This window comes from Malaclemys terrapin, chromosome 25 (assembly GCF_027887155.1).
Source record: "Malaclemys terrapin pileata isolate rMalTer1 chromosome 25, rMalTer1.hap1, whole genome shotgun sequence".
NCBI lineage: Eukaryota > Metazoa > Chordata > Testudines > Emydidae > Malaclemys > Malaclemys terrapin.
In genome coordinates, this window is record NC_071529.1 from 6,198,539 (window position 1) to 6,217,922 (window position 19,384).

Here is a 19,384-nt window from a genome sequence, read left to right on the forward strand (position 1 = left end):
TTTGAACTGTGTGTTTATTGCTTTAGAACAATGGCAACAACAAACAATGATGGTCTGTGCTCCTAAATCCATAAACCGTCTTCGTTTAAAGCTTAAAACCATAACATGTGCATCTTGAGATGTACTGTCTGTTGCTTCCAGTAAATATTTCTCAAGCCTCATCAGTTTGCCACAGCAAAACTGATTGACTTCCACAACTGTTCCTCCTGGGAAATGATATGATTTCCCCCTGCAGTTTGTTTTCCTTTCCTTCCCATTTTTCTCCTAATCCAGGAGATTGAAAGCAATGGGATTGCATGGGGGAGTCTGGGAGGCAGGTCATGTTTAGTCAGCTGCCAGTGAGCAGTTCCACTTCCACCCACAGAGTGCAGTCATGATGCAATCGGTTAGTAATAGACAAAAAGCAGGATGAAAACACCAAAGTTAATGAGGCACTTCCTAAGGTCTGAGAGAGATCACAATACTGGTCCTGAGACTCTATCTAACACGACAGTCACTATGCAATCAAACCCTCACAACAAAATGATAAAAGACAAAAACACTATATCACCCAAGGGCGAACACTTCACAAGGCGATCGTTCCATATCAGACTTCCCAGTCCTCGTCCTCCAAAGAAACCCGCACGACACCTTCAAAAGTCAAGCCTGGGAGCTAGGGTACTAGGTGCTGTACAAACACAGAACAAAAAGATGGTCCCTTCCCCCAAAGAGCTTCCTGTCTAACTGGAAGACGAGGAACAACAGGTAGATACAGACAAAAGAGATGGGGGAGCACAAAGAAACAATACGACAATATTATATAGTATTGTCCAATGGGACTCCAGTTAAAACTGTGCGTCTGTTAATCTATTCAGTATATTTATCAAGAAGAAAGTGTGACCATTTCTATCAAAGTGCCCTTGTGCTGCAGGAAAAACAGAAACAGCACCTTCTGTCGCTCAGGAGATCCATCCTCTGCCTGCAGAATCTTTGTTACTGGTGAGGATGCATAAGAACGAAAGAGCCCAGCTTGATTCCCATTGCCCAGGGAGAGCTGATGAAGCTGGCAGCTATAAGAAAGCGCTGTTTTACTTGGAATCTGAGCACATTTGATCTGAGAGTAACTAGGAGACAAAAACCAAGTGGCCCCCCTGGGGCCTGTTTTTACAGTGTCGCTTTCAGAGTAGAACTGCACAAGAATAATATTACCTAGAGCTCTTAGAGAGGGCTTTTTACCCATAGATCACAAAGCGCTTTATTGGTGGGGACACCGAGGCACAGAGAGGTGAATTGACTTACTCGATGTCAGCAGCGAAGCTGTGTATAGAACCCAGGCTTTGTATGCGACAGTCTGGCACGCTAACCACTGGGCCGCACTGCCTCCCTCAATATAAGTTTAATACATGTTTGCTTGCTCGGTGATACCTTCTTCTTCCTTGATTGTGAGCACAAATAGAGTAAATTTCCCAGGCTTTCTCCCACACCCCCTCTGGTAGTTGGGGGCTTATTACTGGACAAGACAACTTTTTGCTCGCTACATCCACTGCTGCCTTAAACCACCTTAAAGCCATCCCCCGGTGCAGCAAACACTGTTTGAAAATGCCTTAAACAGAAGCTTTTTGCTGTGGCTGCATTAGAACATGGGGTTCAGAAGCAAAATGGGGTCCTGCGTCTCCTCATTTGCATCTCACTATTACCCAGAATCCCCTCTTACAGCAGCACTTTGTTGTTTGCGGGCAAGCAGCTCTGTTCTATCTTCTCTGCTTGGCAAGGGCATTTTTTTTCCCTCCTGCAGGTTAAAAAAATAAAATAAAAGCTAACTCAGCCTAGGATGAATATACGCCTGAGTTAGCAGCAATTAAACTACAGATGAAAGGAAACATAAATGCGGCTGTTGCTTTGCCTATTAGTATCTGCTCTGTCTTTGCTCCTCCCCACTCCTTCCCCTCCAAAGGCTTGTCTGACATTGTTCCCTTTAATTACTTTAATGAGCGAGAAAATGATCTGAGGAGTGTCAGCTCAATGGGGCTAAGTCTTGATGAAGATGTTCGGTCTGGGATCATTAGTCTAGAAGCTAACGACAGTGCATTATCCTACCGTTAATATCGGAGCCAAATGTAAACAGCTATTTAAGCCCAAGCACTGTTGACAGGATTGAAGTTGGGGAAACAATTAGGGGGAGGTTGAAATAAGGTTGAGTTTTTAGTCTCTAAATTGTTTTTATTAGTTTCTTTCTTTCTTTCTTTCTTTCTTTCTTTCTAGATCCATTGCAAGAGAATGTGCTTCTAACGAAATGATGAGGAGAGATTTTTTTTAATACACGAATCACTATTTATCTACACTTGGAAATTTACCGAAACAGCTACAGTAGAACCTCAGAGTTACGAACACCAGGCGTTACAAACTGATCAGTCAATCACACACCTCGTTTGGAACTGGTACTATGCAATCAGGCAGCTGCAGAGACAAAAAAAACCCAAACAACCCCAAGCAAATAAAGTATGTGTTAAACATAAACCATTAAAAAAATAAAGCAAAAGCAGCATTTTTCTTCTGCATAGTAAAGTTTCAAACCTGTATTAAGTCAATGTTCTGCTGTAAACTTTTGGAAGAACAGCCATCATGTTCTGTTCAGCGTTATAAACATTTCCAACTTACGAACAGCCTCCATTCCCGAGGTGTTCATAACTCGGAGGTTCCACTGTATTTCAGAATAATGACCCTGGAATGGTTATTTCAGTATAAGCCCCTGTATGGACACCCCAGAGTGCCTCTTTCTGATTTAGTTTATTAACCTAATAATTTCATAGCTACTTTGGTAAATTTCCAAGTGTGGACAGGTCCTTTGCTTGTCAGTTCTTTGTGGCTTTTGTGGCAGGGACTTTGGTATTTTTGGTCTGTGTTTACACAGTGGGGGTCCTGATCCATGACTGCAGGTCCTAGCTCAGCCATAATGCAAATAATAAATAATTATAATAATAACAACAACTAAATTACATCCCTGAGCCCCATGGCTGGAAGCTGCCATGAGCCTTGTGGCATATTGCAAGGGCCCTGTTTCCATGCCTATGTGCCAATTGAATTGAAAATCACCTTCTGCAGATGGGGTGACCAGTGCTGCACACAGGATCCCAAAAGAGGCCACAGCACTGATCTCTATAATGACCTTATACTTCTTTTTCATATTATTCTTCATCCCATTCCTGATGCCTGCAGATGATCTTGGTCAGCAACCTCAGCAGACAGGCCCAGGGAAAAACGACACAGAATCATAGAATATCAGGGTTGGAAGAGACCTCAGGAGGTCATCTAGTCCAACCCCCTGCTCAAAGCAGGACCAATCCCCAACTAAATCATCCCAGCCAGGGCTTTGTCAAGCCTGACCTTAAAAACCTCTAAGGAAGGAGATTCCACCACCTCCCTAGGTAACCCATTCCAGTGCTTCACCACCCTCCTAGTGAAAAAGTTTTTCCTAATATTCAACCTAAACCTCCCCCACTGCAACTTGATACCATTGCTCCTTGTTCTGTCATCTGCCACCACTGAGAACAGTCTAGATCCATCCTCTTTGGAACCCCCTTTCAGGTAGTTGAAAGCAGTTATTCAAATGCCCCCTCATTCTTCTCTTCTGCAGTCTAAACTAGAGGCAGCTATTTATCCATGTGAGGGTACTTTCGCCCACTTTGTGTGGGTGGGAATTTTGTTCGGCTGCTCCCAGGGCTATCTCTCTCCAGACTTTGGGAGTCTTTTAATGGGCCTTCCTGTCTTCTATAGCAGAGTCAACCAGAACCTAACAAAGCAGCATGGTGCATATGTAGCTAGGCCTTGTACGTTTGTGTTTAGTTAATACGCATGGTTATTTAGAATCCAGCTGTATCTGGGTGCTGTCCTTACATCCTTAATGGCGTGTTAAGAGCTAAGACCCAACACTGCTCTGCAGATAATTACACGCCTTTCAGCTCTTTGGCTGTCAAGCCCTCACCTTCCGTAGCTCACACAACCAACCGTAAGTCTGAAAGGTGAGGAGTGAAAGCTTCGAGCCCTGGGAGGGGCTTTGTGCCCCAGGTTCTTCTCTAAACTAGACAGCTGTGGCCCTTTCGATAGAAGTGTTTCTTCTGACTGAGATGGGAAAGCCGCCAAGAAGGAGTTAAAGTAACAGCCTCATCAAAACATGAAGGCAAACCTTTCAGCTCTTAATTTAGAAACAATTGTCAACTGAATTCCCCATCCCTCCCCATTCGAGGTGCAGAGTTGCAGGCTTCAGGCTTTTCTGCCTTTCGAAAATCCATTCTGGTGGTGGGCGAAAAGGATGACGCAGGCTTTTAGCCTGGCTGGCCTATATTCTGCATCTCTGAGGAATTGGCACCATGCTATTTGAACTGGATTGTGTGATGCGATCTTTGCTAACTCCATTATGCTTTCTGCTTCAGCTTTATGGCAGAATAAACGGGTGCGAAAGGAAACAGTGAAGGCAAACATGCTAAAGGTGACGCGGGACAGCTAAAGCGCTATCGGCGATATCACAATGGGTGTTTTCTCCAGGTTAGCCTAGGATGAGATGGCCTTTTAAGGGAGTTGAGCTCAGAAGGAGCATGTGACTAGGGTCAGGTGACGGCAGGGCGTAATTGCCACCTGCTCTAAAAGGGGCTGCCTTCCTTTTCCTCTGAGGTAGGGTTACCATACGTCCGGATTTTCCCGGACATGTCCGGCTTTTTGGGGCTCAAATCCCCATCCGGGGAGAAATCCCAAAAAGACGGACATGTCCGGGAAAATAGGGAGGGAGGGAGGGCTCGGCGGTGCTCGGCCGGGGCCTCTGGGGCTGGGGTCGGCGGTGCGGGGCCGGGCCGGTGCTGGCGGTGCTCGGCAGGAGCCGGGGGTGCGGGGCCGGTGCCGGGCCGGGGTTGCGGGACCGAGGGCACGGTGCCGGGAGCCGGGGTCGCGGGGCCGGGCCGGGAGCCGGGGTCGCGGGGCCGGGCTGGGAGCCAGTGCCCCAGGGCCCGAGCCAAGCCGGGCGGGAGACGCCGGGGCCAGAGCCTCTTGGCCTGGGCCGGCCAGCCGGCCTCCGAAGGGAGCCGCTCGGCCAGGAGGGCCGGACTGAGCCGCACCGCACCCCGCCCCAGCTTACCTGCTGCCTCCCTGTTTCAGGCTTCCCGCGAACATTTGATTCGCGGGAAGCAGGGGAGGGGGAGGAGCAGGGGGCGGAGCGTTCAGGGGAGGGGGCGGGGCTGAGGGCGGGGAAGGGGCGGGGCTGGGTCCCCATGGAGTGTCCTCCTTTTTAAAAACTAAAAGATGGTAACCCTACTCTGAGGGAGGTCATGGGGGTAGAGTCTGGGAGAAGAGCAGTTGTGCAGGGCTGCTGGAGCTCCCTGGCCCCAGGGCACTGATACAACGCGACAGTGCAGCTTGCGCAGAAGGGCTGGGGAGGGTAGAATTGGGTACAAGGGTGAATGCTTCTTTGCTCAAAAGCCCAGAGCCTGCAAGAGGCCACTCTGGCTGCAGTGTGGCTTGTGGTTGGCTACCCCAGGAGCACAGAAGGAGGGGACGCCCAGACTGCTAAGCTATGAATGATGATGGACTCGCTTCTCCCCTGCTGTGTGTCCTGAATCACCCCTGGATAAAATGCTGCCCCGTTAGAATGCTACACATGCTAGCATCACTGGCAACACTTTGCAGGTGCACATCGTAACACACAGTATAAGGTAGGAGAAATAGACCCTGTGTATGTGTCAGAGGGGGCAGCGAATGCATGATATAGTGGTGGGGCATAAGGAACGGGTGGTGGGTGCATTACCGACAGGCAGTGAAGCCAGGAGTGAGCTCTGCAGAGCATATACATACACAGACAGAGCTGCTGATACTGCAGTAACTTTGGGTACTAGTCTCCTGCTTTAAGAATTAGATATCCCGGGTTCAGACTTGCAATGGTGATGATGATCCACCTAGGGGCATGAGCCACCAAATGCCTCTAGAAGCTCTCACCCTCTCCACGCTATTGTGGATTCTGTACATGCCATGTGTAATGCTGCAGAAAAAGCATTTCAGAACGACATTGGCATTCTGAAATCATGTCTTTGGGGGCTTTGATCCACCTATAAATCCTCGGGGGTTGATTTATCACCAGGCCAACTGTAACAGGCTCAGAAGAGGCCATACAAACCTCTTCAATCGGCATAAAGTAGCGTTGCTAGGCATGTGTCATGATTTTATAGTGTATTAGCTCAGGTTGGAAATTGCCTCATTCCCAAGAGACTGAGCTGTTCTGCAGATCTGCAAGGCATCAGACCTTGTCCCCGCACTGCACACTGCCTGAGTCTTGGGACAGCGTCAATTTGGGGAGGAAGTGCCACATTTGTGGGAAAAGCAGGAAATGTTTCTCCAGATGATTGAGCTCGTAAAAAAAAAACGGTGACAGCCTGACGCTGCTGAGGGATATGGACTATAAAATCTAGTCCTGGCAGAGAGACAGATTATTGGGCAAAGTGGAAGTGATGTGGTGAAAGGTGGATAATCAATGTAATCTATCGTATAGCTCTCTAATGGATAGCTACTTCTCTCTTACCAATGGACAGCACCATGGTATCTGCACCCCTAACTTTCACACCAAGAGGAAGGGCCAAAGCTGAATACACAACTTTAACTGACTCTTTTAAGGATTTATATTGCTGCCCCTCACCGTAGTATCTGGCGCTTTCCTCATCAAATCAATAGCAATAGTGAAGTCCTCCGTGGTGTCTTTGGCCCTTCTCAGGATACAGCTCTGCTAGGAGGAGGAGTTTTGGTTTTCAGGTTTTTTAGACTTCGTTGCTTTACTTCTCTCCCCCACCCCCATGTATGAGTCACCGAGGGAGGTGTTGGACCAGCTCTCTCACCAGCCATCCTAGCCACAAGCCTGCATCAGCTAGGCTGGCCTCCTTCCCCCTCAAACCCGCCATTTTGTGACACCTCAGCTCCTCTCCAGGGGGGGCTCTCTACCCAGATTCTTGCTCTGAGGTTTGTGCCAATGGAAGCCAGTATCAACCAGTGGTAAATCCAGGCCCTTGGCTTTCACCTGCCTGGTGAAAGTTGCATTGAAATGGTATCTTTTGGTTTCCACAAACGGACACGTTTCGATGAAAAAAACGTTTTGTCAACTGCCGAAGCAATGCTGCAAATGCAAGTGTAGACAGGCCTGGTATTATTATCAGTAGGTTATCCAACTTTGTGTATGCTGGTGCTCTATCTATTCCCGCCACAAAGGTGCAGAATCAGGGGGTCTCGTTCGTGTGTGTGTGTGTGTGTGTGTGTGTGTGTGTGTGTGTGTGTGTTGGAGGGACTTAAGGAACAAAGCCACAGAGAGATTCTTAGACACTCTTGCTTCTCATTCTCATCCGGTTCTTCTTGTGGCTAAAATACATCTGGCCCCGGGATAGGACTCTCCTTCCAGGTTTGTCTCCTCCCTCCTTTTCTTTGGCGTGTCTTGGGTTATAAATCTCAATGAGTACGAGAGTATCTAAATTCTCACCATATTGGTAAATGCTCTGTGTGCTGTGCATTATGTAAGATGGCAATAGCTGGCCTTACTCAGATCAAATTGAATTAAAACCTTGATATAAAAGTGCTGAAGTGGCATTGCTCACTTCTGTACTCTCCATGGAATCGTTTAATACTGAGACGACGACAATTGCCTGAGGGACGCTATTGAATTTTTGGAAGGTGGGGCACATTCATGTCAGAGCAGGGATGGGAAACCTGGCTGTGAGCTGTTTGCTAGAGAGAGAAGGGTTTAGCGGCTGGGGAGACAGGGTTATAATCAAAGTTATGCAAAGCCTTTGTTTGTGACAGAGAGAATCATACTGATTCTTTATTCAAATCTTACAGAACGGGCTGCTATGATGGGCTTCACTAGAACTGAAGGGGTTAAGCAGCAGATCTGGGCCCAGGTGACTGTCTATCTGTACCTGAAGATCCTTCTCCAGCTGGAAGAGGAGCTTAAAAGGGAGCCCGGCAGCTCCGATGTGGGCAGCCAGGGGCAGGAGAGAGACCTACCCCTGAAGAAGGCACTGAAGAAGCTGTTTGCTGGGAGGAAGAAGCTGGGTGGCTGAGGCTTGCGGGGCTGAAGGTTCCGTTCTTTTTTTCCCTTTTGCTACCTTGTATTGAACTGTAAGACTTTGGGGGGAGGTGAATGGTAGGAAGTGGCCCACAAAGCCAGCCTTAAGGCACTCCAGGACAGTGTTGCCTCTCACAGGGCCCTGGGCTGGAGCATGGCTCCCCTACCAACCACCTGTATTATGGACAGGATGAAACCCTCACTTCCACCTCCACTCCTCCCGCAGGAGAGATTCTGAAAACTATGCAGCTGGGACAGGCCACCCATAGGGGTCAGTAGACAGACTAAAGGTCCTTCCAGTCATGAGGGCCTGGGAACCTATATATTCCTTGGGACTCTGTTACCCCAGAGAGGAGCCGGACTAAATCAGTGACCTAGGCACAGGGCACATTCACTACCCACCGAAAGGTGGGCGGTCATAGGGACAGCAAACCCAAGTGAGAGACACCAGAGGTGGGACAAGAGGAGGCCCAGTGACTCAACCGCAAATGCCAGTGATCCCAGCCCTCAACACAGATGCATTGGCCCATGTGGGCATTTCAGCTTTCACTGAACTATCCAGTATGGGCCCTGATCGGAGACGGGATCCACAACCAAATGGCCCCTCTTGTCCAGAACAGCAAGACTCTCTCCTGTACATCTAATGAGACAGTTCCACCACTGCCACCATCTTCCCTGAATGGAAGAGAGATGAGTATGGATCCATTGTTAGTTCTACCTGTCTCCATCCTGGGCAGGGTGTGGGGGAAGGAAGGAAGGATCGGATGAATCATTGGCACCCACAGCAAGCTGTGCTCTGTGTCCCCACATGGGACAGACCATGAACGAGTATGTGCTTAAATTCTGGACATCTCATGCATGTCCATATACGCAGGAATATATAGGGTCCCATGCCCTCACGACTGGAAGGGGTTCGAGCGGGGTTTCAGAGAAAGTGAGGGTCTATAACCTGGTGTGTCACTGACTTTCTGTCCCTTCTGACAGGACACTTAAAACAACGTTTCCCAAAACAGAATTCAGGTCATTTAAGTCACTTGGGCCTCTGTATTTCAGAGGTGCTGGGTCCCCACGGCCTCAGCTGACTTCCAATCCCACTCTCAGTGCATCATATATCATCCCACAGCTCTCTAGATCCTCACCCCTTTCACATGCCTACTTAGAGCTGCTTGGCAAATGGAATTTCTGTTCCATGGGAAAGTCTGAAATTTCAACATTTTTGTTTTTACTCCAAAGCCAAACAAAAAGCTGCAGTTTTGAAATCGCTGCAGGATGAAAATTCCATAAAATATTTCCATTGAAACATTTCATTTTGATAAGGTTGAAACATTAATATTACTAAACAAAATATAGTTTACATAGAATAAATATTACAAAACCCCACCTCCTTGGAGTTTGCCAGCTCCTGGAACTTCCATGTGAGGAGAAGGGAGAAGCCACTGCTGGTAGTAAGAACCAGGGAGGGCCTACAATTAAAATATGCATTTTACTACTAGATGCATATATTGCATCCGGCCAGATGAAATGAATCCAAACATTTCTACTCTGTAGAAATTAAATGAGCAAGTCGACATGATTCATTTTCCCTGTTCCCCATCAAATTTTGTTGAAATGGCACATTCCCATGGAATTCTTCGATTTTGATGAAATTGTGTTTTCCGTCAGAAAAATGTTCCATCAAGCTTTTCAACCAGCTCGATTTCCCGGATCCCACAGCGGACATAACTAGATACATAGATCACAATGTTTGATCAAATGGGTAGGAGGAGCTCAACCTGTATGATTCCAGTCTCTCTTCTCCCAAATTCCCTGTTACTTGACATCTATTCATTAAATTGATCGGGGTCCTGAATGGCAACTAATGATTGTACCCATCTGAAGGGGGATTCTCTATCCCTGCGCTGGGCTGTAGGATCAGCCGAACACCTTTTGCAGACGTTATTGCCATATATTTATGAGTCAGACCCCGGCTGGTTGCAGCAAAAGTGTACTGAATTCAGGACATGAACTGTAGGGATTTCTCATCTCGGGAGCTTAATTACCTCTTTGATTGAGGTAAATGTTGTATCAAGTGGATAGCGGGAAGTCGTGAATGGAATTATTGGCTCAGTTGTTGAAGATTAGAAGCACAGCCTCTCTCTCCACAACACGGGGTCTTATCACCAAACATTGGCTTCTAATGAGGAATCTGATACTCCCCAGAAGCCTCAACAATAAACTTAAAAGAACAAACAACTGCACCTGGTGGAGGTGACTTCATTCCCTTTGTTACGATCAATTTTGCCACTTGCTTTCTGTCCTTTTCCTCCTGTCTTGTACCTCTTTGAAAACATGTCTTTATTCTTAACATCCCAGAAATTCTGCATCAAAATTTTCAGAGAGGCAACTGGGAGTTTAAGTTAATTAACTACACAAAATAAAAAAGACCAGGGTCTCTTATTGGACCAACACATTTTTCAATACACAAAAGAATGTTTTCCTCCTCCTTTCTGCATGGCCCAGGCAGACAAAGGGTTAAAGTATAGTGCAGCTCTTTGGGTGGAATTATTGGAATGTCTTGTTAGCGCTGCAAGGGATGAAGGACATTCTCATCAGTATCACTTGCTTAGTGTCCTAGGCTTAACCTACTCTCCGCCCCATTGCATTTCCTAATGAGGTACAATGTAATCCTACATGAGCAAATGGAGAGTGGGGTTACAATTAGAGCTGGACAAAAAATTTTCCACGCATAGTACCTTGGCCAAAAAATGCATTTGGGGGAGTACTGAAAGTGTTCACAAATGCAAGCTGAATTCAACAAAGAGTTCTCCCCCACCCCCCGAATGCTGAAATGGTTTGTTTCAACCATTTCAAAATGTTTCAACTTTTTTTATTTCAAAGTGACATTTTCTATGTGACACAGAGCCAGAAAGGGTTACACAACTCGTAGGTTAATTGACCGAGATTCCACCTTTAGAGACAATAATGTAGATGTAGTAGATAGATAATGTTTGTGGTTTTGTGTGTTTACATATATATTGTTAGACAATGTAACCAAGCAGTTCCTGTCTATTGCTGTATTCTGTTAATTCAAAGACCAAAAGAAGATGTTAACATTGAAATTAACTGTGAATGTAATGATATCACTGTCTTCATTTGTCTTTGAAGTACATGTAAATGGTGGGTGATAGGCAATTGCCTTATGTTAATCCATGTAGCTAATTACCAGTGATGCTTAGGAAATGGGAGGTTACTTCAAAGACACTATTCTTCACCCAAGGAACACTTACTCTCAAGAGTCTGACAATAGCCTGCGAGGGATCTATAAAAACTCTTGGGCCCTGATCCTTTCATCTCAGATCTGCTTCAGCTTCATCAGGGGAAGTTTGAGTCGCAAGTCTGAAATCTCCAGTCCCATCTGGATCACCCTGATATTGGACTGTAACCTAGGGATTAATTCTGAATAAAACTTTTTGTAACGCTAAAGCTTACCATCTCTACTATGAAACTGACCTAAGAACTTAATGCATGTCCGTTTGTTTGTATAATGATCTTTTTAACCAATACTCTCTCTTTTTTAATAAATTTTAGTTTAGTTAATAAGAATTGGCTGAAAGCATGTATTTGGGTAAGATCTAAGTTATTCGTTAACCTGGTAGGTGACCAGACAGCAAGTGTGAAAAATCTGGACAGGGGGTGGGGGGTAATAGGAGCATATATAAGAAAAAGACCAAAAAATTGGGACTGTTCCTATAAAATTGGAACATCTGGTCACCCTAGATTCTTTGGGATTGATAAACTTTTTATATGATAAACAAGATTTTCAGTAATCCTCATCATATTTGACTTGGCTGTCTGGGTGGGAGCTCAAGGCTGGGTTACTTTAAGGGAATTGTGTTTTGGCTTCTGGGTAACCAGTAAGGTATTGCAGAAGCTGTTGTGTTGCTGGCCTGGTGAATCTAAGTACTAGAATAATCACCAGTTCAGGGGATTGTCTGCCCCATTCTTTGCATTTTTGCCCGAATTGAGCAATCTTAGCATGGCCCCACTGGACCCCCAGTCACAGTAGTTATATTTATTAAAAAAAAAACAATAAAAAAAAATAGAGAGAAAAACACCCTGAAATGAAATGGGGGGAAAAAAGGTGTTGGGTGTTGTTTTTTATTCAATTTTTTTTTCATTTTGGTTTACCCTATCCACATTTTTTTCTAACTCTTTTGTTCAGCCACCAAACTAAAAACTCAATGATTCACTCAACTGTAGTTCCATTAACTTCTCCAAGAGCCAAAACCTTCACAAGTGGTTGCTGGTTTTCAATGCCTGTTCTTTGGAGCCCATCTTTAAACTCCTTTTTCAGAGGCACAGAGATCTATACCTCCAGTAGGATGTATAAGTGAAGAATCAAGCCCCACATGCCTGAGGATGAGAATCTAAACCTGGATCCATAGAACTGTAGGACTGGAAGGGACCTTGAGAGGTCATCTAGTCAAGTCTCCTGCACCCAAGCCAGGAATATGTAATAACTAGACCATCCCTGAGAGGTGTTTGTCTAACCTGCTCTTAGAAAACCTCCAACGATGAAGATTCCACAACCTCTCTAGGCAATTCATTCCAGTGCTTAACCACCCTGACAGTTAAGAAGTTTTTCCTAATGTCCAACATAAATCACCCTTGCTGTAATTTAAGCCCATTGCTTCTTGTCCTATTTTAGGAGGTTAAAGAGAACAAAATCATAGGCCCATTTTTGGCCAGAAAATTGATCCCAGACATTTAACATTGCCACTTATCCACAATAAGAATATACACAAAAAGGGGAAGCTCTGAAACTGAACTACCCTGGAGTTGGGAGATCCCAGCATTTGCAAGCTGATGGCAGATTTGCTTCCCAGGCTCCTCTCCTAATAGCTTTCTCTCTGTTTGCTTCATAATGGCTAATCTGCGGGTTTGAGATGCATATTTCTCAGATGCAAACTGGCTTCCCCCTGTTTTATTTATCTAATTTTGCAAACCCAGAGATGTCCAAAAAAAAGTTGTCTGTCTTTACTAGAGTAACTAACTAGATGTCACAGCCAATAGCAGAATCCTTGATGCCATCTGCTGTGTTTTCATGATTGTAATTTGCAGGAAGTCTTGTATAACTTCATAGTTAAAATAACTCTTCTTCCCAGAACAAAGATCTTATTTAATATATGCATGGTGCATCTCAAGGAAAGGAGAAATATGCAGTGACTATTTACCATTACCCACAGCTATACATTATTCATGCCTTCCCTCACTAGCAAAATCTTTCCTTCCCAAATATTAAAGCAACACACATTGAAAAGGAAGAATGGCAAATCTCCTGGGACAGCAGATGAGTTTGCACTAGATTCATTAGCATTGTCAGTTTAATCAGTGTATTCCTTGTATAGCAACTTCATTGCAGGAGCTTGTCTGAGAACACAGAACACATTGATTTACCTGGAGCGAAGCTTTAACACCGGCACTGCTCTTTTAACATAGGCAGAAGGAAATGGCATCTCATACCAAGTCAGTACGGTACCAGTGCCCCTGTGCTGTGGCAAGGGACTCTCTGCTGCAGGTAGTAGTGTTGGTGAATCAGTAGGAGGTGCTCTTCCCTCTGGGTCAGTACAGACCCAATGGCCCAGGGTGGTGCCAGGGGGAGCTGTGCTTCTGGAGGAGAAGTCTTTCATATGAGACATTAAAGTATGGCCCTAGGTGCTTGTGTTTATTTACAGGGCACCTTTTTACAGGAGCTAGGGGTGTTAGCAAAGCTGCACCCACTTTGCCTCCTTAAACCCAGTTATGTTGGATACCATGTTCTCCTTCACCGTCTCTCCCAAACTGGTATGTATCGTTGCTATGCGTTGTTCAGCCACTGCTGCCTTTCACTCTGGAGGTGTGCGAGTGTGGGGAGGGATTCCTGTGTACATCTGTAGCCCCCGCTCCCCGGCCAGTCTGGGGGCTGGAGAAAAGCAGCTCCCCCCGATGGCGGCACAGAGGCCGGGAGAATTGAAACGGAGACTTCTTGCCAACTTTGTGCTTGAGAGATAATGACTTTGTGGGGCTGGGCCAAAAGTCTGACTGACAGTGCAGGGCCTAGATACCGTATGCATGGCTGGGAACACCCAGGCATGGAGCACTGACTTGAGCAGGAACAGTTGGGTGGGAGAGAGCAGGGGTATTTGGGTGCGGGGTCTCACAGCACCCAGCAAAGAAGCATCCCCCTTTCCTCCCAAGTTGCTTCCTGCAGCAGAAGGGGAGACCCTACTTCGTCTCTCTTGGCCTAATGGCTTGAGCCCCACTGCTCACCCCTGCCCCCATCTTCATGATGGAAAGACTGAGCCCTGAGATGCCGCTAAGCCTGCAAAGACCGTCTGCTGAGCCCTGTACAGCCCCTGGCACCAGCCAGCAGACCCTCTCCACCCAACTGCCCCATCTCAGGTGGGAGTTGTGAGGGAACAGAGCATGCTCAGAGCGGATGGAATGGTCAGGGAAATTAGCTAGCAAACTGCAACAAATGTCTCCTGAGCATGTGCAAACTGAGATTTTTTTTTTTTGAGGCTCATCACTTGGCCAGATTTAGGTGACTGTTCACAGGGATGGCACAAGGCAGATCCCTGACTCCAAGTTGACGCCGTGGTCTCCCTTCCTGTAAGGAATCCCCTGCCCCAAAGCATGGACGCATTAGAGTTTCTCAATGAAACAGTGGTAAGAATGTTTCAAAAAGGGCAAAGCTTCATTCTCGCAAACTGCTGAACCAATTTACCTGACACTTTACAAAATATTTCAGCCTGAGGCAGACACCTGGCAGGGGACATTTCATCTCAAATGGTTTAAATGGTTGCAAAGTTTGAAGCAAATGAAACAGGGTCTTCGCCTGGAAAGTGTCAAGTCAGCCTTACCCACAGGCGGCGTCACCCCCGCCGCCGAGAATGAAATGCAGGATGTGTTGATATTACCCGTCTGCCCCATCTATTGCTGGCTGCTAGAGAGGGCATTGGAGCCTTGATTTAATGTCTCACCAGTTTTAAACCAGGGAACCGTCACTAACCATGGTGGAGTGATGGCTGATTCACACAGGCGTGAGTAAGAGGAGATGTCTGCCCTAGGAATCCTTGCAGTATAACGCCCTGATGCGTATGTGGTTGTGTGTGTTTACACTGGTCATTGGTGACAGCTACGGCAGGTTCTCCTTGAGCTCCAGTTGCTTTGGCCAGTATCTTGGGTCCCAAGCTTAACGCCATCTATGTGGGATTTAGCATATGTTTGTCGCCATCCTTGATGGGACAGTGTGGGTTGCTCAGTGATGGGGCACCACAGCCATTCATTGCTTGTCTTTCCAGCCACTGGATCTGAGTCTCGGCAGCTCATTAACCACCCCATCGGATGGCTCTCAAAAACCTCCCTGGATGGTGCTTGTCCATCTGCCACATTATTCTAGCACAGACAAGCCATAGAGTGCCCCTGCTGCTCATCCTTCTCCATTCCGCTGCTCCAACACCAATGCTGCACTCCCAGGCTTTGCTGCTACAGGTCGCACCTGCCGTGACACCAATCAGTAATTTCCTCGTGACTGTTTTGCAAAGGCCAGATGAGCAGGAGGAAAGGGACAGCAGGAAGCCGGTCTAGGTTGGCATGGGCCAGATGCTGCTCTAGTCGCCCTTAAATAAAGACTGGGTATGTAATATTGCTTTGCTCTTATGTAGCATTTGTCATTAGATCTTAAATTAAAGTATCATTATAGGTATTCTACAGAAGGGGAAACCGAAGCATGGAGAGGTGAAATAACTTGCCCAAGGTAAGTGGCAAAGCCAGAATTAAAACCCAGCTCTCCCAAGTCCTAGATCTATGTTATATGCACTAGGCCACCTGTTTCAACCTGAGTTCATTCACTGATTAAGAGCAGGGTTCAATGTTCCTCTATGGCTACCGGGCTGGTCAATGGTGTGCATGTGCCCCCAGACGCCCCTTCTGATCACCTGGGGGTGCTGTTGTGAAGTCCATTGTGTGGATGTCCATGCACGGGAACTGTTCCCCATGTTCCCCATCAATCCTTTGTGTGGGAGGTTCAGGCTGAGCAATGAACAGCTGTGAATGCAGCACAAAACTGGGATGAAATTAGAGAGATTCCCCAGGTGTTTTTTGAAAAGATGGGAAAATGTTGGCAAAGGCACCATCTCTGCTCTGCTTTGCAGGGCTCTGAATGACCTCCCCACTCTGGGGTGCCTGTATTATTTCATTGCTTTGGTGGAGCATCTGGGGAGGAAAGGATTAGTCGCATAATAATAGCTATGATGGGATCCCCAGGGTACAACCTGGAACTGGGGTACCACTGTGCCCCCTTAACTCTGCAGCCAGGGCTGGCTCTCACAATGTTTGCTAGTGACAAACAGCAAACCCCTCCAGGCACGGTGATTACTCAGCACAACAGCATGTGGAGCCCCACACTCAGCTAAATTGCATGAATGCTCCCAGAGACACTCATGAATCACACAGAGAAAGGCACCAGCCAATCTCCCAAGCCCCCCACCTTGCACCTCCAGAATACATCGTCTTGCCCTGCTCAGAAGCCTGACCAGTGTAAGTTCATTACCCAGTCCGCCCCGCCCTCGATGTGGAGAGGACACACACCAGCTTTTGTAAACTAAGCTGAGATTTCCCAAACACTTCAACCAAAACACCCTGTTTTAGGGAAAATATAAAACAGATTTATTAACTACAGCAAGATAGATTGTAAGTGATTATAAGTGGTAGGCACAAAAGGTCAGAGATAGTTACGGAAGAAAATCAAAGGTAAGTGCGCAGTCTAAATCTTAAACCTTATTAGACTAGGCAGTACCCCAGTAGATGTTACCATTTTTAAAAGACAGGCTTCTCCTTTAAGCCTGGGATGAGTCTCCTCAGATCAAGTTTTTGTCTTCACAGCATTCTTGTTGCTTCCAGTGTTGGTGAGGGAGGAGAAAGGCCAAAGCATGATGACAGTGTCCGCTATTTTATATCTTCAGTCCATGTGCCTGGAAAGAAACTAGATATGCCCTAGTGAGCTTTGGTGAGTCACAGAGTTGAGCAATCCCCATTGTGTGATGCTTGTGCAGCCCTCTGACAGTATTGTAAATCCCTTGTTTTACAATTCCCCTGCTAATTAATGGTCGCTTAAGAACCTCCTGGGAGTGGATCACCACCTACCAGTAGAAACTCTCAAATATTTCAGTAACAAGAATACAGCAAAATCTTATAACTTCATACACACTAACAATATTTGGACAGAACAATGGTTTCTGCAGATCATGATCGTCCTGCACTTAGGACGGAAGAATCCCATTCACTGTTACTAGGGACCGAATGGCTATGAAGCAGTTCTGCAGAAAAGGGCCTAGGGGTTACAGTGGATGAGAAGCTGGATATGAGTCAACAGTGTGCCCTTCTTGCCAAGAAGCCTAATGGCATTTTGGGCTGTATAAGTAGGGGCATTGCCAGCAGATCGAGGGACGTGATCATTCCTCTCTATTCAACATTGGTGAGGCCTCATCTGGAGTACTGTGTCCAATTTTGGGCCCCACACTACAAGAAGGATGTGGAAAAATTGGAAAGAGTCCAGCGGAGGGCAACAAAAATTATTAGGGGGCTGGAGCACATGACTTATGAGGAGAGCCTGAGGAAACTGGGATTGTTTAGAGGAGAAGAGAAGAATGAGGGGGGATTTGATAGCTGCTTTCAACTACCTGAAAGGGGGTTCCAAAGAGAGTGGATCGAGACTGTTCTCAGTGGTACCAGATGACAGAACAAGGAGTAATGGTCTCAAGTTGCAGTGGGGGAGGTTTAGGTTGGATATTAGGAAACACTATTTCAGTAGGAGGATGGTGAAGCACTGGAATGGGTTACCTAGGGAAGTGGTGGAATCTCCTTCCTTGGAGATTTTTAAGGTCATGCTTGACAAAGCCCTGGCTGGGATGATTTAGTTGGGAATTGGTCCTGCTTTGAGCAGGGGGTTGGACTAGATGACCTCCTGAGGTCCCTTCCAACCCTGATATTCTATGATTCTGTGATCTTTTATATGATATCTCACAGGGCATGCTTTGTATGAAATATATCATCATTATATGATAGGGGTGAATATGGGGGTTCTAGGGTGCTGCTTTGAAGTACAGAGTGCCACAATATCATTTGTGATCTAGTAGAGCAGGAAGAGAGGCTAAGGGGTTATTTTCTGGTTTGACTGAGAAGCCTCTGCAAGGGGTTGGCTGGAGTTAAAATTTGTAGATACTGTTAAGAATTACATGTAAAGAGCTGTGCAAAGCCACCTAGCTGCAGTGCACACAAGACCTGCTTTTGTTGGTCCCAGAAAACATCCGAACAATGCTGTATCTTCTTGAGGGCATCTTCTGGCATATTATGCATAACTGTCTACATATGTACAGTCATATCTTTTGTAGAGCACCCTTGGAAAAGAATTCACACTGCTTACTATGAGGCACAAATTGATACAATTGGAACAATACTCCCTGCCTTTCTACCCCCTAAAAATACTGCACAGCACACACATTAGATAAGGCTGAACGCCAGCAATTTTCTCAGATTGCTTACTTTTTGTCTGACATTTCCCACACTTCGTCTCCCGGTGAATACTGTCATAAAGTTTGAATAAAATCCTTTAGAGCACTTTTGAGTCATACATGCATGAAAAAGCACACCTTTCCCCCTAAGATTGCAATCTGAAATTTTGTTCCCAAATAGAACACCTGAGAATAACTGAGACTGGAGACATCAAACGTGGCTTGGCAGATAGTTTTTATCCTTCTTATAAACTGGCTGCACAGCAGGAAACATTTTTTGAATAATTTATTAGGACATCGTTGGAAAATCTTCATTACAGAAACTAGTCACTTGTTATTTGAATGACTCTGTTCCTGAGTGCTTGTCTCTGAAGCCTTCCCATCATCTGCCCTGCGCTTCTCTGTACGTACAGAGAGATGAAGTGTCACAGATATGTAGGATGCTGTGTTACAATGCAAAGGTTTTATCAGCTAAACCACTCAGGAATAATCCAGCTGATAAATCCTTTTATACCACACCATCCTTGCAGGTGTGCCGGGGGTGTCTCATATTTTACAGAAAAGCTATTTCTGAAACATTTTAGATAATTAAATAAAAAAATCTATGGCCGTGTCTCCACCTGCTTATCTAAGTTTATGAATCCAATTACCGGTATGGCGAGAGAACTGAGAGGGCTCCTTGGATGTAAACAGGAGCAGATGATTTTTACCTCTGTATATGGCATTGGTGAGACTGACACACTAGAATTGTGTCCAGTTCCAGTGCCCACATTTTACAAAGGGGATT